Source organism: Sorex fumeus, unplaced genomic scaffold (genome assembly GCF_029834395.1).
Source record: "Sorex fumeus unplaced genomic scaffold, SorFum_2.1 ptg000014l, whole genome shotgun sequence".
NCBI classification, from domain to species: Eukaryota; Metazoa; Chordata; class Mammalia; order Eulipotyphla; family Soricidae; genus Sorex; species Sorex fumeus.
Window position 1 is genome coordinate 42,407,913 of NW_026606071.1, and position 25,186 is coordinate 42,433,098.

The window sequence follows — 25,186 nt, forward strand, 5'->3', positions numbered from 1 at the left end:
TGGTCAGAGTTTGAAATTTCCTTGAAACAGGATTTTTATGTGAACATGACTTTTCCCTGGATTTATATGTGAATATGACTGTTCACAATTTGTGATGACTGTCATCCAGTTTGGTCTTTGCTTAATGCTTCCACAACATGTAACAGAAACTCAGTGTTTGAAATACCAAAAGGTAGAACAGACTCTCTCAATGCTCCACAAAGCCAGAGCCCAGCTGCTTTGAGCAGGCCAGGTTTTCTATTAAGTCTATTAAGAAGTAAGGGGAAAAGCTGGTTTTCATAGTAACTCAAAGCTCCCCTCTAAGTCCACACACAATGCCTGTAACTACTTGACAGATAAAGCAAAGTGATTGTTAGGTCTACTGTGGGGATATAGCTTCCAGCTCGTCTCTGTTCAAGCCCCCCCTCCCACCCCCCGAGAACGCTTTTCTTTCACTTCCATAACCAATGATTCGTGTCTTGTCTTATAATGATCTGTGGCAAGGTTAGAGATTGCAGAGAGACTGAGAAGAATAACTTATAGATAGTTAATGGCTGTGTTCAAAGAATTGGTGATATTGAAAATAGATCTGGGCAAACCAAAGCCATGATTAATAGCTTTGTGATGGGCAGTAAGGACCCTTTGACTCCTCATAGATGAACATTGAATTATACACATCTTGAAATCTATAGTGGCATAATGGGAACTATATAGGGGAAGGAGTGAATGCCATCACTTTCCACAAAAGTGAGATGGTGTGTCAGTTTACCTTTTTGATGAAGAACCATCTGCTTTAATAGCACTCTGTGCTGTGTTCCCATTTGAGCTAGCAGCAGGACTATTCAACATGCGGGAAAGAGAAGTAGAATTTTTCTTAAAATTTCTAATATTTTAAAGTATTACAAGGACCATAATCAGTAACATCCTTTGGTTAGTTGAGAAATGAAAGAGCATTCTTAGAAAGTGACCCAGGACAGAATTTGGATGAGATGTTCCACTGACACCAAAAGCGTTCTGAAAGAAATTTGAGTTGCTTGGGTCAAAAGAAGTATGTTTCTCTATCTCTTTCAGATAGATCCATCTAAATACTTTCTTCTCCCTCATCTTGATAGAGAATGAAGAGAAAAAAGGTAAACACTGCAGTGATCCAAGAATGACTCATGCACATTGCTTCTTCAGATGGCAATTATAAAAATATTTTGCCATTCCTTTTTTTCTGAGGATACTTTTATATAGCTTTTGTGTGTCTGACATTACAGGAATTTAACTTGTGGTTTTAATAACTTGTGCATTTGATTTGATTAATTCTTGTTCCTGTTTATTAAAAAATGAAATCCTAAATGCAATTATATTTGGATTTGTGTGCACCCATTTATACAAATATTATAGGAGACTAATCTTTCTGAAGCCAGAAACTTTGTGAATGTTCTTTAATTTTCAGCACTTAAAGATCTTCACTCAAAGGGCACATTGTCATTTGACTTGAAAAGGTCAACATTTAAGATAGGACTTTTCATTCACCTTAAGCTTTACTTGCAGTCAGGGTTAGAGTTTAGCTACACCTTTGAGAAATGTCAGGAAAAGTTCTTCTCCCAAAATGCCACTCCATGTATTTGCCTCAAGCACTGAAATTTTATTATTGAGATCCATTTCTTTGAGCTAATCATAATCCCTCTTTATATCTTTCATCAAAATGCTCTGATACCAGATTATTAGGTCAGAAAAGTAAATTATGTGAGTTGTAAGATCTCACATTATAAGTTTTAGATAAATAAAAAAAGAACATTAAGCCTAAAATTTTCCTTCTGTAAAGCACTATTATGAATATGCCTGTAGATACAGTGAATTCAAGTTAGGAAGTTCAGGATCAATGAAGCAAGTTATTGCAAACAAGAACTTGGTTAGCTTAACTTTACATATTTTACATATGTAAATCACATGTAGCATGTTAACCTCATGCTTTGAACCAAGTATAACTGGGAGTGTAGAGGGTCCAGCTTGCATATTATTGTAATATGAGGTTTAGATAAAAGGAAAATGGCTGACTGAGCATCCCAGAATTTGGAAGGATAAAAAAAGCCTTCAGGAAGAGGAGGGAAAGAATGAGGTGGTCTAGAAGCCAGAAATAGTGCAAGAGAATCATGTTGCATGCTGCTCACCAAGGTTTGATCCCTGACATTCCATATAGTTGCCCAAACCTGCTAGGAGTAAGCCTTGAGCACCACGGATATGGCCCAGTACAACCACCCCACCCCACCCAATCCAAATAACAACAAAACCAAGAAAGGAAGGAAGGAAGGAAGGAAGGAAGGAAGGAAGGAAGGAAGGAAGGAAGGAAGGAAGGAAGGGAAAGAAAGGAAGAGGGAAAGGAAGGAAGGAAAACAGACAGAAAGAGGCAGACAGAAAGAAAGAAAAAAGAAAGAAAGGCAGACAGAAAGACAGAAAGAAGCAGACAGAAAGAAAAAAGAAAGGCAGACAGACAGACAGACAGACAGAAAGAAAGAAAGAAAGAAAGAAAGAAAGAAAGAAAGAAAGAAAAGGAAGGAAGGAAGGAAGGAAGGAAGGAAGGAAGGAAGGAAGGAAAACAGACAGAAAGAGTGGAAGGAAAGAAAAATGAGGCCGTCTAACCTTGGCCATGGATTAGATTCTTAGTTGTTCTAGGCCCTGCCTGGCCAGCACCCTATGGACCCCTGTCTAGGTCCTGGGGAAAGGAAAACCAGGAGCAAACACCCAACGAATTTTTTCAGTAACTATTCTATACAAGATATTGGCAACCAGTGTTCTAATGCCTCTGTCTTCTTGTGTTTCTACACAAACACAGTGCCACATCTTATCATGTGGCATTGTGCATCAGTTGATGCATATTTGTTTAGAAGTATAATTTCTTTTTAATGTGTAGAACCCTTGACCATCCCAACCCAAGTATGACCACCCAAGTCCCCCACCATTTTTGTATTATGGGTCACACCTGATTGTGATTAGGGCTTACTTATGTCTCTGCATGCCTGGCAAGTGCTTGGGGACCATATTTGGTGCCAGCAATTGAACCTGAGTCAGCTACAAGCAAGGAAAGTGCCTTAACCAATATACTATCTTTCCAGCCCCACACTAGTCTAAAACAAATGATTTATTTACTTGTTATTGCCTTGTTACTTTGGACAAACTGGCAGGCTACTGAATGTAACCTGCCCACACGGCAGAGTCTGGCAAACTCCCCCATGGCGTACCCAATATGCCAAATACCAGTAACAATGATGGGTCTCATTCTCCTAACCCTGAAAGAGCCTGGAATATGGCATTTTTTAAAAATCAGGGGTAGGACGAAGGAGACATTACTGGGGCCTGCTCGAGGCAATCGACGAACAACAGGATGATCGTGATCATGATTGTGACTTGTTTGAATTATTTGTGTGGAATGTTTCCCTCTTGACCACATCTGGCGATGAGCGGGGATTGCTCTTGTCTCTGCACTCAGGGATCACTCTGGAGGTCTCTGGGGACAATGAGCTGTTCCAGGGCTCAAAACTACATTAGTTGAGTGTAAAGCAAGTGTCCTACTCTCTGTACTATCACTTCAGCTTCCAGGCTAGCATTTTATTTTAAGCAATTGTTAGCCTGTATGATTGTTTTTTAGCCTTTGACTTGACCCTTTGTGCTAAGACTCATTTGAGTCTAGCTGATGGTTTTCTGTCTGAATAATGATGTGTCTATCGAGATGGGTCTCCTACACTCCTACAGGGAGCAGAAAGTTGGGTTCAGTCCATCCTGCCACTCTGTGCCATTTGATTGATGATTTTAGGGTTTTGGCATTCAGTGAACTTCCTGACTAGACTTTGTGCTGCTGGAGAGCTGATCCCTCTTTAGGGGTGGGGGGTATTGGGACCCACCTTCTCATGCTTTTCCTTAGGCTATGCTGTAGACTTCTGCCCCCAGCATTGCTGTGTGTGAGCTATTGCCTCTTTTCATTTTTCTTCACCCCTTTTCCAGTCATTGGCTCTGTAACGTGTAACTCACCTAACTGCTGTTGTTCTAGCCAGAAGTTCTCTGGAAGCTCCATGGAGTTTTGTACTTTCTTCCTCTGCTGAGCCTCTTACTGAACTGATTGCTATTTCTGTTCTCATCATTTTGTCTCACAGTGTAGTTCACCAGGCACTTTTCTCTGCCATCTTGGTGCTACCTTCCTCTCAGGCTACTTTTGTTGTTGTTGTTGCTGTTATTTAGGTCACACCTGGCAGTGCTCGGGGCTGACTCCTGGCTCTGTGCTCAGAGATGACCAGTTCATCTTGGCTAGTTCAGAGGTGATGAAGATGACATGGAATGATAGGGATTGAGCCTGGATTGAACCAGCCACACAAGGTATGTGTTCTAACCCCATCACTAACACGCCAACCCCAGGCTACTTATTTTTTATTTTATTTTTAATTTTTATTAGTGAGACATCATGAGGTACAGTTGTAGACTTACAAATTTTTGTGTTTGGGTTTCAATTATACAGCGATCAAATACCCATCCCTCCACCAGTGCCCATTTCCCACCAAGCAGTTCTCAGTGCTTATAATGACTCTATACTCAGAGATCACACTGGTGGCATAGGGTACAATATAGGATACTGAGGATCAAACCTGGGTTGGCCACATGCAAGGTAAACACCCTGCCCACTATACTATTGCTCTGGCCCCAAACCTAGTTTTAAGACATCTATTGCTGACTCTCTCTAGGCCTCTTTTTCTTGTCATCAACTTCTCCTACAAATACCAAGAGTCCAATCTTTCTGACAAGATCCCTTACACCAAGAATAAACCTCAAATTTCTATTTAAGATGTGCCAGACACCCAAGAATGGCTGAGATTAGTACCAGGAATTTTACTCCTTGACTTGGAGGCCAGCCACATGCTAGGGGAAAAGGGAGCTCAGATAGAGAAGGGAACACCAAATAAAGGGTGTTGGGAGTATCCTCCCAGGATGGGAGAAGCATGCTGAAAGTAGACTATAGACCAAACATAACTGTCACCCATTGCCTCTTTTGCAAAACACAATACCTATTTTTATATTTTTTAATTTTGTTAAATTTATTATTTTTTAATTTTTATTATTGAGATACCATGAGGTACAGTTGTAGACTTACAAATTTTGTGCTTGGGTTTCAATTATACAATGATCAAACACCCATCCCTCCACCAGTGCCCATTTCCCACCACCACCACGGATCCCAGTATCCCTCCCACCCACCCCCATACTCCCCATCCTACCTTGCCTCTGTGGCAGGGCATTCCCCTCTGTTCTCTCTCTCCTTTTGGGTGTTGTGGTTTGCAAAAGAGTCATTGAGTGGCCATCATGTTTGGTCTATAGTCTACTTTCAGCATGTTTCTCCCATCCTGGGAAGATCCTCCCAACACCCTTTATTTGGTGCTCCCTTCTCTATCTGAACTGCCTTTTCTCCTAGCATGTGGTTCTGCACCTTACCTGTTGTTTGGTCACAGGCAAGTGATTTACTCTCTCAGAGACTCAATTTCCTCATCTTTAGAATGGGTATAATACGTCTATCTGGAGTGATTGTATTATTGTAAATAAATGTCGACACCATAGTAGAGATTTAGCTTCCTAATTATTTCCTTATTTCATGCAGGCAGGCAAATTCCAGTGCTATCTATACATTTTGCTTAATAGTCTGTCTGAAACTGGGGAAGATGACAACCCTGATGTGCCAAGCAACTCATGTCTAAGAAGCATCTCACAGATAAAGACAGAAGGAAGAGGTTATGGTACTTTAACTCCCTTACCCTTCATGCAGGATCATTTACTTTCTCTTCTATATCCCTTTTTTCCAGTTTTCTCACTTTGCCAATAAACCACATGTCTTCAAATTTTTGTGTTAGAACCTTTCTCTGGAAAACTCAAATTAAAAGATAATCCAAGCAGAGGATTTAACACATGAAAAGCATTTAAAAGCAAAATGAGGCCAAACAAAATTTTTTGCAATTTGATGAACTTCTGTTTCCCCTATTTAATTTCAAATGTTGCTAATTGCTGAAGTTATGAAGTGACTCACTGTCTTTATGAACTCTATTTTCTCTTTGTAAGTTTTTAATTTCATGGTCTATCTAAGGGGGGGTGGATCATATAAATGTATAGTGCCTTGAAAGTTTGTTCCCCAAGCCACAATTTTTATAACATAAATTTCTCCCCATGGATATCTTGATATTTTGGTGAATAACCAATAGGCTCCATCCTATTTATATTTCTGTATAAATTTAGCTGTTTACAGGATGTTTGCCTGATTAATGAACAGAGAAGGATGAATAACGGAAATATATAAATGATAATATGATAATGGCACCAAAGAACTCTTGTGTTATGACATGAATATTAAAGGTCAGGCTGTTCCAGGAATTCTAAATTTGTCTTAAAGGACATTTTAGTCTTTAACTAACATAAAGGTGAACTTCAAACAAAATAACCTTAGGTCTTGTTTTGACTAATAGTTTAGATATGATTCATATGACCAAAGCTTTTTCTTTGTCATCGATTAGTGCTTCTTTACTTGAAAAAGACTTTTTTTTCTATCTTCATGAATATTTTATGCTTTCCACTTGAAATAAGTATAAAGAAATAAGCACAGAGGTATTAGAAATGCATGTTATTCTTTTCTGCATATTTTATATAGTGGACACAGCCTGATTCCATTAGGTACCCTTGACTGAGTTGCTCAATGTGGCTATTCAGCCTCAATTTCTATGTCTTTACCATGGGAATAAACTAATGTCTTTCTTATGAGGTTGTGGTGAAGGTCAAATGGGATGACCCATAGCAAAGTACCCGGTAAGCAGTAAACACTTTCTAACTGCCTTTTATTGCTACAGTTCTGTTTTCAATTGAGGTAATACAGATCTAAAATATTGCCGCACTGCTGTTTCATGGAACTCCCTTTTCTTCTAGTTTCTCTTTGAAATGGAGTACAGCTTGAGATATTTCCAGACCTACAGTTTTGTGTATATGTGCTATGGTCTGGATAATTAGTACCCTTTCCCCCAATCCATATGTTGAAATGATAATGCCCCACATGATAGTATAGCAGGTGGGATTGGTAGAAAGCTATTTTAGGTCTAGAGAACAGACCTACTATGGTTGGATTTTCTTCTCTTATGAAAGAGATTTCAGAGAGCCAGCCTGACCCGTCTACCTTGAGAGGATCTGAAAAGTTGCTCCTCTGAAGAGATCCCTCCCTGAACTCAAATTTTGAAAGTCTCCAGAACTGTAAGGACTAAATGTTGTTCATAAACTATGTAGTCTGTGGGATTTGGTTAGAGCACCCCAAATGGACTAAGTCAATACGAAATAATAGGAAATGCTTGCTCAAGAGTGATAGTATTATATTTCTTCATTGAATAGTTCTTTTATACATCAGAAGATACCTTTGAGATCCTGATTTTCTATTTATTGGCTCCAAAATACATCTTTTTCAGTTTTACAGTCTCTTGTGAACTTACATTTATATTTCATAAAAAAGCCCAGAGAAGTTGTTAATTGAAAGCAATGTTAGCCCTGATTAAACTCAGAAAGTGGGAATCAGGAGACAGAACTGGGGTTATTATGGTGCATGTATAACATCCTTTGGCCCGAGCATTGAACAGAAGGCTTCGTTGCCACAGAATCGCTGGTCCCCTGGACCTCCTGAGTACTTTTTGGGTGGCTCCTCCCAAAAAGGCAGAAAGGTAAATGAATAACTTTAATAAGATTATGGGCATAATTGGACACTACACATTGATTTTTCTGTTGAAATATTTTACTGAAGATTCTCCCCAAGTCCACACTCCTCATCACCATGGGGTTTTGACCTTCCTATCTTCCTTCCTTCCTTCCTTCCTTCCTTCCTTCCTTCCTTCCTTCCTTCCTTCCTTCCTTCCTCCCTCACTCTCTCCTTTTCTTCCTATTTCTCTCTTTTGTTTCAATATTCAGTCTCTCTTATCCCTACATTTTGTCTAATGTCTCATTCTCATTTGAGTACCAAAAAGAGTTTGGAGAAACATTGCACAATAATATGGGTTGGGAAATATGTATCAATGTTTTTCCTGGGTCCAGGAAATTGTGCTATTTTAGGAGTACTGGAGTGAAACTTGGGTAAGGTACATCAAAGACTTACATAGTTATTTATTCTATTAAGTAGGAGAGAGGAATGAAATAAAATGTTACCTCTTTCACACTGATGAAGTAACTCTAATTATAGAAGGTGATTTTAAAAGTAGGCACGGTTAATATTTTCCTTACCTAATTCTCAGAAAGATCAGAGATGAATAATTGTTTGGGGACTAATTTGGTTTTGAAGAAATGACAAATTAGAAGAAGAAATAAGCTTCTAATAGAATATTTGGAAAACCTGATACATTCAAATGAGCAGAATTAGGTCAATTGCTTCCTACATTTTTCCAAGAACTTCAGAGTAATCAGCCAATATTTCTGAGAAACTGTGAAAATTTTCCTCATTTTTTTCAAAAGGAAAATGGTGAGATTTTCTTTTGTGTTTGTGTTTTTGGGTCACACCCAGTGGTGTTCAGGACTTTCCTCCAGTTCAGTGCTTAGGGATCACTCATAATAGGGTTCAAGGAATCATATGTGGTGTTGTAGGACAACCCAGGTCAGGCACATACAAGACAATGCATTACCTGCTATACTATCTCTCTAGCCTAAGATGAGACTGTTTTATATAAAAATATTTATATAAAATAGATATATATGCATATGTATCCATGATATATATGAATATGTATGAAAATATATGCATACCTATTAAAGAATGGAGCAGCACTAATTCCTAAAAGTTACTGATAAAATATATCAAATAAATTTTTCATCACCAGCAGATACACAGATGACTAGCAATCACGGTCACGGTCACGGTCCTCCCGTTGTTCATCGATTTGCTCAAGCGGGCCCAGTAATGTCTCCATCATGAGACTTGTAATAAAGTAATATAAATTTGGTATTAGCAAATCTTTCCAAAGTAGAAGTAGGTTTTTTTTAATCACACCCATCATTGCTCAGGGGTTATTCCTGGTTCTGCACTCAGGAATAACTCCTGGATGCTGGGGACCAACCCTGGCTGATAGCATGAGCAAGGCAAGTGCCCTCCCCATGCACTATTGCTCCAGCCCCAAAGTAGTTTTTAATGCTCTGCTGACAAGACTTGGAGATCAAGGTAAGGCAGAAGATCATAGAAGTTCCCTATGGCTCATTAATATCGATTGTACTTATGTGTGTGTGTGTGTGTGGGGGGGGTGTTGGATAATATTGGGTTGTCCTTGAGCAGTATCGTAGTAATCTGGAGTGCCAAAACCTCAGATGAGATTTTGTCCTTGAGTTAATCTCCAGAACTTCCCCTGAAGAAGTGGCATTACCTCTGTTTGTTGACAATGTTTAACCCCACCAATGTATGGCCCCACCCTTCATGATTTATATATAACAATGTTTAAAGGGCTAAGGGAGAACTATGATGAGGACTATGAGATGATGAAACTATGATGACCGGGACTATGGCCAAAACTATGACTATGATTGTGCTTAAGGAAGAGATCAAACTGATCAAACTATGTTGGGGAGTAAGAGAGAAATCAACTGTCTACCAACCAGCCTCGGGCTCAATTTCTCTGTTCCCTTATCCTTCGTCCATCCATCACCATGGGGAGGCCAAAGGAATGGCTCTCAACCACCTAACATGAGTCCATGCTTTTCATTGAAACGCACAGGGGGGAACATAGTTGATTTTCATGATACCTGATTAAATATTGGTTTTAGGTGATAAATCTTTCCCTTCTATTGAATGTAACTTTTGAACTTCAGTTCCATCAGACCTGCTAAATTATAATCTTTGTAGGTGGGCTTCAGGTGTCTGTGTTTGGTAAGTTGTCCAGGTGATACTAGTGCTCAGTTTGGGGTGAGAAATCATGACTGTGCCCCATACAGGGACCAGACAGAGACATCCTCAACCAATTATATGTTTTCTCATTTTCTCACGTGTTTTCTGTTTTCCTGACTTCTGTTTGGCAATCGCTGTGCCTAAGAGGTGACCTATGTACTTTTTGAGATGTCTGTGTTCCACTTGTACTTCAAATTTTAGCTTAATTTCCATCCCTCTAACAAAGCCACCTGGGCTAATCCTTACTGGAGACTGCCCTTTCACCTCTGATGATCTAAGATGATCTTCCTTTGATAGTCTTATCATTCCAAGTGTGATCCTTTAACCAAAGCATGGAGTAGTCTATGAGAATTTATTGGAAATGTATATTCTCAGTTCTCACTCTAGACACAGTGAATTAGCAACCACATATTAACAAGATCCCCAGGGGATCCATGAGCACATTAAAGTCTCGAAAGCACTGGTCCATGGTACTTACACCATTTAACACTTCCCTGGGGTTTGCCTCCTGCAGTTCACAAATTTGTCTCTTGGGACTTAATCAAATAGAGATATATTTCTTGATGGATAGGACCACTCCTTCAAGTCAATGTATCCTTCCACAATAATTTGTATGGAGATATGAAATAATAATAATAAGTTTGTTTTTGCTTTGGGGGCCATACTCTGCAGTACTCAGAGCTTACTCCTGGCTCTGTGCTCAGGGATCACTCCTGATGGAGGTTGGGAATTGTATGGGATTCCAGAGGTTGAATCCAGGTTGGCTGCATATAAGGCAAGTTCCCTGCCTGCGATCCTACTGCTCTGGCCCCAACAGTAAATTTTTTGAAAGTACAGTTATGTGCCAAAATAATCAATTTTATTAAACATGAAATAACAGTTCTGTGATTGGCTAGCCACTCTTGATGATAAAACAGAGGTTGGGGTTGGTTTATCAAGATGTGACATGGTTACAGAGATGACAGGTGGCAGGGTTTAAGTCTAAAGTCAGGATTCTTAGCTGCCATGGGGATTATAATATGCTCTGAACACATTGTTGTTTAATAAAAACACATTGTTGTTTCAAAAGAGGTAGTATTAAAAGTCCCATGGTTCTTACCCACAGTATCAAGCTAATAGAGAGGGTCAAGGTCTCTTTGGAATATTTGACAGTCTATAAAGATCACTACCAGGGGTTGTAGAGGAATTGCAGTGGACAGGGCTCTTGCCTTGCATGTGGCCAACCTGGGTCCAGTTCCCAGTTTCTATCCCTGAGCATAGCCTTGGCCCACCCTAACCTCCGAAATCGTTATGGGCAACACATATCCTCCAAGACTTCATGGTAGTGTATGATCTCTTCATCCAGCTTTTTTTCTTCCATTTAAGGATTTCTAAAATTAATGTCATTTTGCTCTTTAGTGTGGCAAGTCTACTTGGGTTCTCGGTTCCTAGTTGGTTTCAGCTAGGTTATTTAGTTTCCTTTAGAAAATGGAGCAATGGATAGAGTGGCAGGGTCCACGTCTATTCTTGCCTCTGTCTTCTCTGTTATTATGAGCATAGCAACAGTTGGGAAGAGCACAGATTTGGGTAGCAGACAGGTGAGAGCTTTAATTCTGGCTCTAACCCTTGGTATTTCATCTCTTACTCCAGTTTCCCAATTATGAAGTGGTTCCCAATAGTACCTAGCATCCTAGATGCTGTGAAAATAAAATAAATTATGAACTTGAACTTTTCAGGACGAAGTAAATCCTCAGTAAGGATGAACTCATACCATCAAGACAAGCCAGATAATGTTTTCTTCTTTCTTTCGACGGTCCTAAGGAAACTCCTGGTAGAAGGCAGGTCACCAAATTATCAGCCAACTGCACAGCCCTGTTCTATCCCTGGAACATGACACAAGGTAATACAAAGGAGTTGTTGGATGGGAAATCTTGGATATTTTATAGCCATGAGTAGAGATAATTACAAAAACATACTGACAACTTCAGTTCCTCTTTTACTCACAAGTTGCTTCCAAGGATAGTTTGACAAATTGTTGTGGAAGTCTCTGGAAATGCTAGGCAAGCAGGGATGGGTTTGTTTGGTTTCCTACTAGATGGTCAGTCCTCAAACAGAATCGCATCAGGTAGGGGTGGATAGATGACCATTAGTGACCTTTGTAGGGAATGAGTTGGACATGAGTTCTTGTAGACTAATATCATTTGACTAGAAGGTTAGTTTGGACAGGCACTATAGCATCAGGATAAATCGACAGCAGATGTGAAAATCAGTTCTTGTAGACTATTACCTTTAGACTAGAAATGATTAGGTTTGGGGCAGTTGGACACCAAGTTTTAATAATTATAAAGAAAAATATTCTTGGACAGCCTACAGACACATAAACTTGGACAGTCTACAAACACATCACGTATATAGCTGGGTCCTTCATCTGTTCTGCTAATTTTTTTAATGCTTAGCTTATCTCAGAGGAATATTGCGTAGGATTGCTAATTACTGTCAGTAATGAGCTTTGGTACTACCAATGAATGCTGAATAATGCTAATAATTGCTAGTTAGGAATAATTTGATTCCGATGCATTCTGACTCTCAGTCTTTAGGGAAGAAAGCATTTGCTATCCCTAGAATTTCACTTGTAAACTTTTTCTAGGTGAATCAGGTTAGTTTTTTATGGAAATTGAGGTCTTCTGTAATGTCTATCTCTAAATTTCTGCCATTGCATATAATATAAGGTAAAGGAACACAGTACAGATGTAGAATTCCATAAACTTGCCTTCATTTTATTTCTCCAAATATACCATCTTGGACACCACTTAACCTTCTGGAGCTTCAGTTTCCTTACCAAAAGGTACTGGGACAAAATCTCTTTCTTTTCCACTGGTAATTTTGAGTGGAATCTTAACTTCTGATGGAGTTTAGATGTTCTCCTTTTGGCTTCTATGTTCAAGGGGTAATAAAATTGGTGTCCACAGTAAAGTGCAACCACACAATGTTTTTAGAATCTAATATTGTTCTTTATAATTATTAAATATTCAGCTTATAAAAGTACTTGTGGGTTTATTTAACCTGAAAATGACTCCCACCTGCATTTCCATGCAATTTAATTATTCCTTAGGTATTTGGCTAATGTCATTTTATTATTGTTCATATTTGCTTCCAATTAACAACAGAATAAAAACATTATTTGCTCCCTGAAGGGTGTGAAAAGATCAACAAGTGAATAAGTGGTACCTATAAATATTTGAATCTGTGTACCTAACTTGGGCTGGCAGAATACTCTTTAGTTTCACATCGTCTGCTATTTTGTTTGGAACTTGGTCCTGTTCATAATTTACAGCATTTTTGAGGGAGGATAAAAATCCTTAAATATTGTTGCTCATCCAAATACCAGTACGTGTTGTCCCAGACTAAGTGGAAAGGAATATAGTTTGATTTCATTTATATGTGCCTACTCCTTTGGGGATAGCAACCTACTAAAAATTATGGGATGATTAAAATTTTCCATTTTCCATTTGTTTCTAAAACTCCAGTAATTGGTATAGCCCTTCAGGGCTTAAGGAAAAAAATTCCACTTCCCTTGCGTGAAAATTCCTTTGGTAATTTAATTAAGATCAAGAGCTGTAATTAAAAAAAATTAGTTCTTATTGTTAAAACTGATCATGTTGAATGGAAAAGCTAGGTTTCAGTATAACAAAACTTAAACATTTTTAAAATGTTTGAAAAATGTTGCAAAGCAATAAGATAAGTTTTTCATTGTATTCATAATCTTTTACCACTGACATGTAAAATAAATTGGTGGTGTCTAAGTTACTAAGAAATTTGAACTGCAGTTGAAATCCATCCATCGTTACTTGCAAAGCTGGAGGTGATTTGGTTAATGGAAGCTTAATGGGCTAAAACTACCATTATCTGGTAAGGATTTATATGTTCTTTTACTGCTACCTCATTTTTTTTCATAGTTTTCTTCAATAGCTATGCCTCAGAAAATGAATACAAGTGCTTAGAGACCTGAAATTTTGGGAAAGCTGATTCAAAGGCATTATGGTCAAATTTGTTTACAATAAAGTGTGCATATGTACCGACCATAGCATTCTAGGCTATTTAAATTTTAACACAGTGGGTAGGATGTTTGCCTTACATGCGGCTGACCTGGGTTTGATTCTTCCATCCCTCTCGGAGAGTCCGGCAAGCTACTGAGAGTATTCCGCCCACACGGCAGAGCCTGGCAAGCTCCAGCAGCGTACTCGATATGCCAAACACAGTAACAAGTCTCACAATGGAGACGTTACTGGTGCCCGCTGGGGCAAATCAATGAACAATGGGAGGACAGTGCTACAATGCAATAGCTATATTCTAGAATGTTGACTCTATGAGAAGAAATGAACAAAATTGGGAATAATCTTTGTTTTCTGGGATCTATGATTCTCATCTTGCTGTTTAAGTGATTAGAATAGAACTGATAGACTGTTATAGTTTGTCCATATAAACACATGCTTTTTATGGTTTAGTCATCTTTAAAATCAGACTGCATTTTATAATGGGTAGTGTCTTACAATCACTGTTAGTCAAAGGATGTGATTGACCCTTGCATATTAACAAAGTTGGTTATAATTCCTAGAGGGGTGACAAAAATTGAAATTCCTGGAGGTTGCCCTTGACAAACTATAGACTATTTGACGAAGGACTTGAATCCTAGTTTTTGTCAGAAACTTTTCATTGACAATTTAGTAAGGTGAAGAAAAATAAATATTTCGAGATTGAGGTCAGGAGAAATTGCAGACAATCCAGATATCATAGAGATCGCTTTGAGATTGCTGAATCACCAACATTCTATGTTGAAAAGTTATCCAGAACATTAAACTTGGAATGGGAAGAAATTTTAGAAATACTTGAATTGTTTTGCTTATTTTTTATTTCAATCATATGCCTTTTTGTACCTATGAATGATGGCAAATGTTAAGCATTTATACTTGTAAGTTATTCTAGATTAAAACAATCATTCATTTCCTCCCTCCCTCCCTCCCTCCCTCCCTTCCTTCCTTCCTTCCTTCCTTCCTTCCTTCCTTCCTTCCTTCCTTCCTTCCTTCCTTCCTTCTGTCCCTAGACCCCCATCTCCCTGTTCTTCTGAGAGCCTGGCAGTCATGACCACAAAATGCTTCTGGCTACATATGAGCTCATTAATGACCATGATCTAGAGACTCACAAATAAACCTCAGAAGAGAGCAACAAGCTGCAAAAATGCTTCCAGTCCCCAAAGTCACCATCCAGTTAAAACTTTAACCTCAGCTTTATCACCCATTTTAAAATGTTAGAATTCCTGGAGCAACATCTCATACTCTATGGCACTGATACACCAAGAATACGCTACATTCAGTGGGGGTGTGAAAAAGAAGGCAATCAATCTTGATTAAAAAAAAAAACCAATATTTGCACAAGGTTCAACCTGCAACAACATGTTAGTAATCTCTTGTACAAGGGCTTACTGGCTCCAGGGTAGGATACAACAATCTTCACACACTTTCCTCTAAGGAAAGTTTTTGGGATTATTTTTAGAGGATTACTCATAACAAATAATAAAAAATAAATTATTTGGGTGTTAATTTGGGGGCAGATTTTGGGTGTAGTGGGACTATTCAAAATAATGGTTTTGGAAAGATGTAATGGTGGTGGGATTTGAGCTGGAGTATTGATATAATAAATTATTGTGAACAACTTTATAAAAATAAAATATAATATAATAAAAAGAATACACAAAATGCTCTGGGAGATACTAAATTGGCCAAGGCACACGCCTAGGAGGCATCTTATTTACTTGGGTTTAATTTCTAGTACCACATAGCACCCCGAATACCATCAAGTGCAGTTCTGGAAGCCTCCAGATCTATCAGGGATGTTCTGGTAACCCCCAATCCTGCAAAGCCTGAAGAACTTCACAACCTTAGGAACTTGTATTGAACTACCAGCTTGGTTGGTCAAGAATTTCTGCTGTGTCTTCTGGGTCTCATGAGCCCTGTCTCCCCCCCATAGTACATAAAATGATTTATGGCGCTGAATTTTAAACAAAATATTAAACTTTTATAATGATTTATTCTCTACAACCAAATGACTGAGACCATCTGTAGGATAACATTGTTTTGTCCTTCCTGCATAGCCTTAGGCAATTTAGGTTTATTGGGTAGCTCCCATTACAATGCTCCCATTCCTCTATGTTTATTTTTAAACTTTGTGTTCTGTTGACTTGTAAATATTGTTTTTTTCTTCTCCCTTTGCATAGTTTATTCAGAGCAATGTCCTTTTTGTATGAACACAAGAAGACAGTATATGCTATGCTTTTGTAACATGACTCTCAGTCATGTTCTCTCAACCTAAATATCAGCTGCCCTTACTTCCTAGCACCCCCCAAAACAGGGTTCCTATGAGGAATTGGATGGAACCAGGGCAAGTGGTAAGCTATGTGCTACCATGGCATCAAGATGGGCCTGGTCAAAATGCCTAATGCTTAACTATTAGTTAAGAGCTTGGTCATGGACAAATGCTGTCATGATCCAAAAAGTAATAACTAGACTCCAACCCTGTTAGGGTTAGGAATGATTAATCTGGCCTGAGCTCTGTAGTCTGAGTCTGTTCCCAGGAGAGCCACCCTATAAGCTTCAATGTATCTCTGACTGTGTTCATACAAAAATATCTAGTATTAAGATGTTGATAGATTTATTGGACTGAGGAAAGGAGAAAAACACCTTAAGAGGTATTTTGCCCTTGGGCAGTCAGGAAGGGTTTTGGAATAGCTCTTAGGTGGTGTTTGAACCTGGTGGGCCTTCAGGAAGGGCTTTCTTCTGTTGATTTGGCTTCCAGACTGGGTGGGCTCAGAGGGCAAGGGGGAAAATGACAAGAGATCTGGAGAGAGGGAGAGAGCTGGAGACAGTGAAAAAGAGCAGGGCAGCAGGATGGAGTGTGGAGAGACTACAAGGGTGACAGAGAGAGAAGGATGTAGACGAAGAATACAGGAGCAGGCACATGGAGAGGGAGAGAGTGCCCAGGCTTCCAGATGGAGCGTGGAGAGATGAGTGGGAGAGACAGGAGGAGATGGGAATGAGGGGCAGTGTGAGACTAGAATTGGAGGCTCAGAGAGACTGGGGCAGGTGTGTGGGGAGAAGGGAATAAATGTTATCTGATCAATCAAATGGCTTGGCCCTCCTTTCATCATCCACCATCTGCCCCATAGCCCGGGGCCACCCTGGCTGGGCGTGTGGCCCAGGGCTCCCCTCCCCGAACACAGGCCACAGGCGGCGAAGGGGAGAGCCCTCGAGGTTTTGTACAACCACCAATAATGGAAACTCAGTCCAACATCTCCAAAGATGACTTCATAGTACAATATCAAATGCCCAAAGACAACAGAAACTGATAACTGGTCTTCAATAGGAAAGGCACAGGGTGGGGAGGAAATGATGAATAGGATGGAGCAAGGGACACAAGGACAATGGTGGAGGAAAATGGATACTTTGATGGAGGATGAGGTACTGGAATGACTTGTGCAAGAAATGTTACTGTAAACCAGGGTGCCTAAAATAACATAAAAGACATTATCCTTTCAAAAAGCCTGGTTATACTTTTAATGGGACTACATTAAACTAAGAAGCTTCTGCACCTCAAAAGAAATAGTGACCAAGATACAAAGACAGCTCAAGGAATGGTAAAAAAACTATTTACCCAAAACCCATCTGATAAGGGGTTAATATCAAGGATATACAAGGAAGTGGTAGAAGTTTATAAGAAAAAACATCCAACCCCATCAAAAATTGGGGAGAAGAAGTCCTTAAGTTTGGTAGCTTTAGCAATATGACATGTACTCTTTTTGTGTGGGGGTGGCGTTTGGGCCATACCTGGCTATGCCCAGGGAATCACTTTGGCAGTGCTCAGGAGACATACGCAGTGCCAGGGGATGAACCCAGTCAGCTGTATGCAAGGCAAGTACCCCACCCACTGTACTATCTTCCTGGACTTTGAATGATCTTACACTCAGTCCTATCAGTCAGGCCTGTTCTCTTATATTACTTTTCACATAAACCCAATAGGAGAGGTAAGGTAAAAAGGTAAAGGCCCTCCCGTTGATCGTCGATTTGCTCGAGCGGGCCCAGTAACGTCTCCATTGGAGACTTTGTTGTTACTGTGTCTGGCATATTGAATACTCTCGGTAGCTTGCCGGGCTCTCCGAGAGGGGCGGAGGAATCGAACTCGGGTCGGCCACATTGGCTGCGTGCAAGGCAAACGCCCTACCCGCTGTGCTATCGCTCCAGCCCTCATAGGAGAGGTATGAGTAAAATAAAATTCTAGAAAATGCTCTTCCCTTCCCTCCTCCCCTTTCACAACTACTGTTACAGGAAATAAGAAAAGGAACATTAAAATTCTATAGTTTTCAGTTTTTTCATTCATAGAAGGTAAGGAAATTGGAGCTCTCAAACAGCAACACCTTTTTCATTCGGGAAAAAAATAGACTTGATAGAACAGTCTTAATTCTCCACAAAGTAGAATTCTTTCTTTTCTTTTTAAATATCGACTTTTTTCCCCCAAAATGTAGTATTCTGGGCTAAGTTAATGAATGTGCTTTGAAAAATTAAGGTAAGGGCTGGGGATCTGTTCAGCGATAGCGTGGTGCCTCACAAGCATGAGGTATATTTCCCGGGACTGTAAAACTTCTCAGGCTGTATTAGTAAAAATATAAAATTAATGTAAAATTTCCATGTTAAAGTGTTTAGAATTAAAGTGTACAAAACTATTGACAGATGTATGTACCCGTGCAATCAGTATTTCAGCAGGATAAAGAATTGCTTTTCAATTTTCCAAAGATTAAAACTACTTTTTCTAATGGTATCTATATTACTTTCTTTGAGGAATTTTTTTACCTGTTTTCCAGAGGCCTCGGTTTAAATAAATTGCAAAAATAGGGGATATACCTAAAATGTAATTATATGTCCTTTTATGGTCTCTAGACTGATTTTCTTCGGTGAACACTTTTCTGTTGGAGTTTTAGATCTCAAGCTCGGGGGAGGGGAGAAAATATGCTTCACTGTTGATCCACTTAACTACCCCCCTCAGACTTCTGCTTTTAACAAGCAGCGTGTCTGAAATGTCACATTTGGGACTCAGTGAACATAAACAAGAGACGTAACTGACTCTTAAAACTGAGTCACAAGTTACATGGAGCCATTGGTCAGAACTTGTCCCAGATAGCTTTGCCCTTTGGCAGATTCCATGTCTAAAAGAAAAGCATGTAAGTCCCTCAATTGAATAGGTGACCTTTTATCTTTTATATTTTGCAATCCCACCCTTCTCTATGAAGGCATTCGTGTTTGTGTTCACTACTTAAATTTGTTCTTTTTAATTTCTTCTATTAAATCTTTTTAAATTTTTTTCTATTAAATCTTAACATGGTAAACTTATTATTTTGGACTCTTGGAATAAGTTTTATTTTTATTTAGCTAACTGAAAAGAATGATTGGGAAAGGATTTGAGTTCCTTTTGAAGAAAGTTTTATGGTAACATTGATAAATCCATAAGTCTATAGTGATACGGTTCATTTTTTTTTCTTCTTAAACCATAAAAATAAATGCAGTGTCAAGCAAAAAAATTGAAGTTGTGGGAGATATTCTATAGTCTCCCTCTGAGAAACTAGAATAAATGTCAAAGGAAATAAAAACAATCTCCTATCTTAATACATAGAATGAATAGAAGTGATAAAAATTTTTCTTTATAAAACTCTGGGGAATTCTGAGGATATTTTCAAGATTTTATTTGAATTCGATTATTTCCAGTCATTTTTACAAATGGCAAGAATATAGTAGTGTTGCAAGATTAGAGACTGTAAATTCAAAGTTTGTATGGGGGTGATATAGGGAACCCAGATAGAGCGTCAGTGTTTCTTTGGACTGTTTGGAAAGTCATCAAGGATGGGTAAAGAGATGCGGTCGATAGAAAACAGCAATAACTTTGTGAAGAGATGAGAGACTGAAGTACTCATTCTGATGTTCTTATTCTTAGTAAAGTAGAAGCTGTAGCCATCAGTTGAGGGTTGCAGACCAGGAGAGTTGCTTATGATTGGTTGACTAATGATTTAGGTTGACTAAAGGCTCTCCCAGTTACGTCATGGTGGACTCACAGGTTATATGTGAGACACGAAGTGTAGTGTCGCAGAGTCACGGGAGAAAGTAATGTAGGAGAGGCAGAGATTGGAGTGTTACTCTTGTGCTGCGATCGGCTAGCTAAGAAATAGCTAAGAAGTGGATCGTCTGTAGTTCTTAGGGGATAATTTGGGTAAATCTCACAACGTTTCAGTGGAACATTTGCAGTGTTTGTATTTTTCCAAGTTTGGTTAGAGGTTTCAGAAAACGTTCAAAATAAGGAGAATCCACTGATAGCATTTGTCTTAGTGGATGTGAGGGAGAATTCTAATCTAGTACGGTTGAAGATGGTGGGTGGTACTGTTTAATAAAAAAGATAGGTGAATCTTAAAATCCAGGATATTAAAGTATTGGCTATTAAGTCAGTAGGTCTAGGGGTCCCTGAGAAATGAGTATGACGTTGTTTCGGTAGGAAAGGCAGAAGGAGAAAGTTCTTTAGTGGTGTGGTGATTGGTGTGTTCTCGTGGTCAAGTTTGCTGATGTCAATATGTGGGTGAAGGGAAGCCTGGTAAAATGGAAGCAAATTTTTGGACATCAGTAAGGATGTCAGATTGGTGGTTAGTTTGAATGCCATGGTTCTCGAAGGTAATAGACGACAAGGAATAATGTTAAGCTTTCCTTGGAGGTCAGAAGAGGATAGGAGCATGAAACGATAGAATTTGTGGGTCTTTTTTTTTTTTTTCTCTTTCCCTGTAGATCTTCTAGACACAAGTTTTTAGAAAATAATTAGAATGCACAGTAAGGGAAAGTTGCTTAAGAATCTTGATGACACCTTATCTGCTCCAAAATGACATCTTAAAAGAAAATAGAATTCTGTGGCTTTGGGCTATTAAGCCTCTTGTTGAGAGGGTAAAGGGCGTACCCACCTATGTTCAGGGCTTACTTCTGCCTCTGTGCTCAGGATCATTCTTAGGGGTTTCAGGGACCATTTGTGGTGCTAGGGATTGAATCCGTGGCCACATGCAAGGCAAGCACTTACCTGCTGTATTGTCTCTCTAGCTCCTGTTGAGTACTTTTACTTTGCTAGAAGGGTATGCTCATGGGAGGCTTTTTATTTTTATTTTTTTTTAGTGATGTTTGAGTTTTAGATTTGTGATTTACTGCCAACATAATAGCTTGGCATATCTAAGAAAGGGGCCCAAAGCATGGTATAAGGTGCTAGCCTTACATTTGGCTGACCCACGCTCAATTCTTGGCACTTGATTTCGTCCCCAGAACCCGCAGGGGTGATCGCTGAGTGTAGAGCCAGGAATGAATCCTGAGCATAGCCAGGTGTGGCTCAAAAATCAAAATGAGCCCCCCCCCCCCAAAATGGTGTTCTGTTTTGATAATTAGGATTTCTTCTTGCTTACTGTCTCAGTACTTGGTTCCGATTAAGCCACATCTCCTGGATGACTCTGCCCTGTGAATGGTTCTTGTTTGTGTGCACTGACTGTATAGCAGTTGTGTTCAAGGAGGTGAGTGTTCCTGCTGCCTTGCACGAAGCAGAATTCGTGGTGCAGCCCGAAATAAGAGTGCATATTTCTTTTGGTTGGTTCTTGGGTCACTCCAGCTGTCCTCCTCAGGACTTACTCCTGACTCTGGGCTCAAGTATCACTCCTGGCAGTTCTTGGGGGACCACATGGGGAGAAGAAATGAACAGAAAATTCCTTAAAGAAGAAATTTGAATGGCCAAAAGGCACATGAAAAAATGCTCTTCATCACTAATCTAGGGAGATGCAAATCAGAACAGCAATGAGACTGGCACATACCCAAAGGAACAAGAACAACCAGTGCTGGCATTGATACAGGCAGAAAGGGACTCTCATTCATTGCTAGTAGGAATGCTGACTTGGTTCAGCCTTTTTGGGAAAACAATATGGACATTCCTCAAAAAACTAGAAATTGAGCTACCTTCTGGGAATATACCCGGTGGTCCAAAAACACACAACAGAAACACCATCTGCACTTGTATGTTCATTGAAGCACTATTTACAATATCCAGAGTCTGGAAACAAACTGAATGCCAGAGAAAGACTACTGGGTAAAGAAACAATGGTACATTTACACAACGGAATATTGCACATCTGTTAGGAAAAATAAAGTCTTGAAATTTGCCTACACCTGGATGGACATGGAGAATAACATGCTGAATGAAATGAGTCAGAAGGAGAGGGGCAGATATAGAAAGACTACATTCATTTGTGGGGTATAAAAATGTAGTATGAGACTATCATCCAAGGCCAGGGAAAACAGGGGCAAAGAGGATGGTCAGTGATTGGAAATTACCAGAAACGTGTGTGTGGGGTGGAGGGCAGTTAAGATAGAGGAGGATCCAGTATGACAAAAATAGTTGGAAATGATCACCCTGGACAAGAACCAAGTGTTGAAATTAGATAAAGCGATATACATGATAACCTTTCAACATCTGTATTGCAAACCATCCTGCCTAAAATGAGAAAGAAAGAGAGGGAAAGAAACAGAGAGAGAGAGAGAGAGAGAGAGAGAGAGAGAGAGAGAGAGAGAGAGAGAGAAGAAAAATAGAAAAGTGTCCGCCACAGAGACAGTCTGAGGTGGGAAGGATTTGAGGGAATGAGAGAAAAACTAGGGACATTGGTGATGGGAAATTACACTGTTGGAGGGATGGGTGTTGGAAACTTGTATGACTGAAACCCAATCATGAACAGCTTTGTGATACTAGATCTCATGATGATTCAATTAAAAAAAAAGAAAAGGGAAGTTTTAATAGCCCATGGGTTGCTGGACTATAAGAATAATGCCAAGAAAGGAGAAGTAGGGGGTGTGGGAAATGAGGTAGCTAATTATAATAATAACGTATTATTATTATAATTATTATATTATTATTATAATTAAGGGGCTTGGACAATTCATAGTTAGGAGGGAGGTGACTACGCATATCAAAACCATAAGAGTCAGTACTAGTGTAAGCATAGAGACCCAAACTATAATCATTTTTTTCAAGTTTGCTTTCTGGTCCGGGTTGGAGACCGGAAGGGAGCCTGGGATCATTGGTGGAGGGACGCTGACATTGGTAGTGAGTTTGGAGTTGGAACAGTGAATGCCTTAAACTCTGCTGTCAACAGCTTCATGAGTCATGGTCAATAAGTAGAATTACAGGTCAATAGAGAAGAAGAAGTGATTGTTAAATGAAACAAAACTGGCCATATTTTATTAAGTATTTATGAATAATAAGTTGATAGATAATATTTTAAAAAAATACCTGGTATACTTTTGAAAGACCCCATTGGTCAGTAGCTACCCTTTTATCGGAGGAAAAAGTGAGAAGTTGGACCACAGATGTTTCTAATTTTTTCGGAAAATGAGGAAGCGCATGTATTTATACTTTATTATGGGAATCTGTTCTCTGACTCATTCCCCTAGCACTCTGCCATCATCCATAATCAACATATACAAAATGATAGAAATATTCTAAATGTGATTTATGCTAATGCTTGCTCCAATTTCCCAACATACACAAGTAGATTTTTAAAAATTGTTTTGGGGAGTGCACAACCCAACAGTGCTCAGGGCTTCCCCCTGGCTCTGCACTCCTTTCTCAGGGAATTTTGGGTAGAATGTAACAAATAATGATATTAGTATTGGGGTTGGATCAGTTGTATACAATTGGGTAAGGTGTTTGCTGTGGTTAACCAAGATTTGATCCTCAGCATCTCAATAGATCCCCCGAGCAGGAGTGATTTCTGAGTGCAGCCAGTGAACAGTGGTGGGTGTGCCCCCTAAAGAATATTAGTATTTAATCTTATAATAGCAAAGAACCTCCCTTTTAACATACATTACCTCATGGATACAATTGGTGGATTTTTTCAAAAATTCCATTTCTCTGGTAAATCATATACTTTAAGGTAGAAAAATTCAGAGATAGCCAAATAGAAATATAAAACGAAACGAGCACAACCAGGTCTTGTTTTTAAACCTGACACATACATTTTTAGATTTAATATAAATGTTGACAAATACTAAGATCTTTGCTAGGGTGCTGGGAAAAAAATGCCCCAAGTTAAAGACAGTAGATTAACTATAATTCCAATTCTTACAACCAGATCTGTCACATGGAAACATCACAGCATAACCATACCAACAAAGAAAGTATTTCTAATTATTGGCCTATGGCCTACTCTTTTCCATTAGCACTCAGTATGTTACAACTCTAGGATAGTAAAAAAGGAAAAGAAAAAAGATGGATAGTTCCTGAAAGTGGTTACAATGAGATTTTTCCTCCTCTTCTGACATTCTGCTGCCATCATATTTAAGCTTAGTATTCAGGATGTGAGGTTCTTTTTCTTTTTTAAATGTAGGACTACTGCTATTTATTAGGATGTGAGGTTCTAAAATGGATACCAGACATCAGGGAATAGAAATAGGTGTTGCATTCAAGGTACAGCCTCTAGTTCTGTGATAAATTATTAGTATTTTCAAGACAAACCTCTGCTATTCCCTGCTCTATTTCATGGAAATATTATTTATTTGAATACCTACTATACCTAGGAATAGTCGCTTAAGATAAATCAGTGAACAAAACAAAATCTTCTCAGGCTGGAGAGTACAGCAGGAAAGGCATTTGCCTTGCATTCAGCCAACCGGGTCTAATTCCCAGCACCCCATATGGTCCGCTGAGACTGCCAGAAGCAAGTCCTCATTGTAGAGCCAGGATTGAAGCTTGAGCACCACTGAGTGGGGCCCCGAAAAAAAACCATAATAATTAGCAAAACCAATCCAAACCTCCCCAAATTTTCTCTTATGAAGTATCTACAGAATTAAAGGAAAGACAAGTTCAAAAGAAAAAAAAAATAGAGCAGAAAAAGAACAATGGAGGTACGTGAGGGTGGGAGGTGGTGGAATATGATGTAGTTTTAAGCAGGGTTATTAGGGAAGGTCTTACTGAAAGGTGAATCTTGATTCAAGACTTGAAGGAATGAGGGAGGTAGACAAATAGCAGGAGAATGAATCAGGTGAGATGAGAGCTGGCAGAATGGCCCTGAGCTGAAGCACACCTGGAGAATCAGGAAGGATTCTGCAGAGCAGAATGACAAGTGACAATGTCTAAGAGGAAACAGCATCAATCAGCAGGGACCATGCCTGGCACAGTCTCTTCTGCCTGGAGTTGCAGGTCTGTGTTATCTCTCTG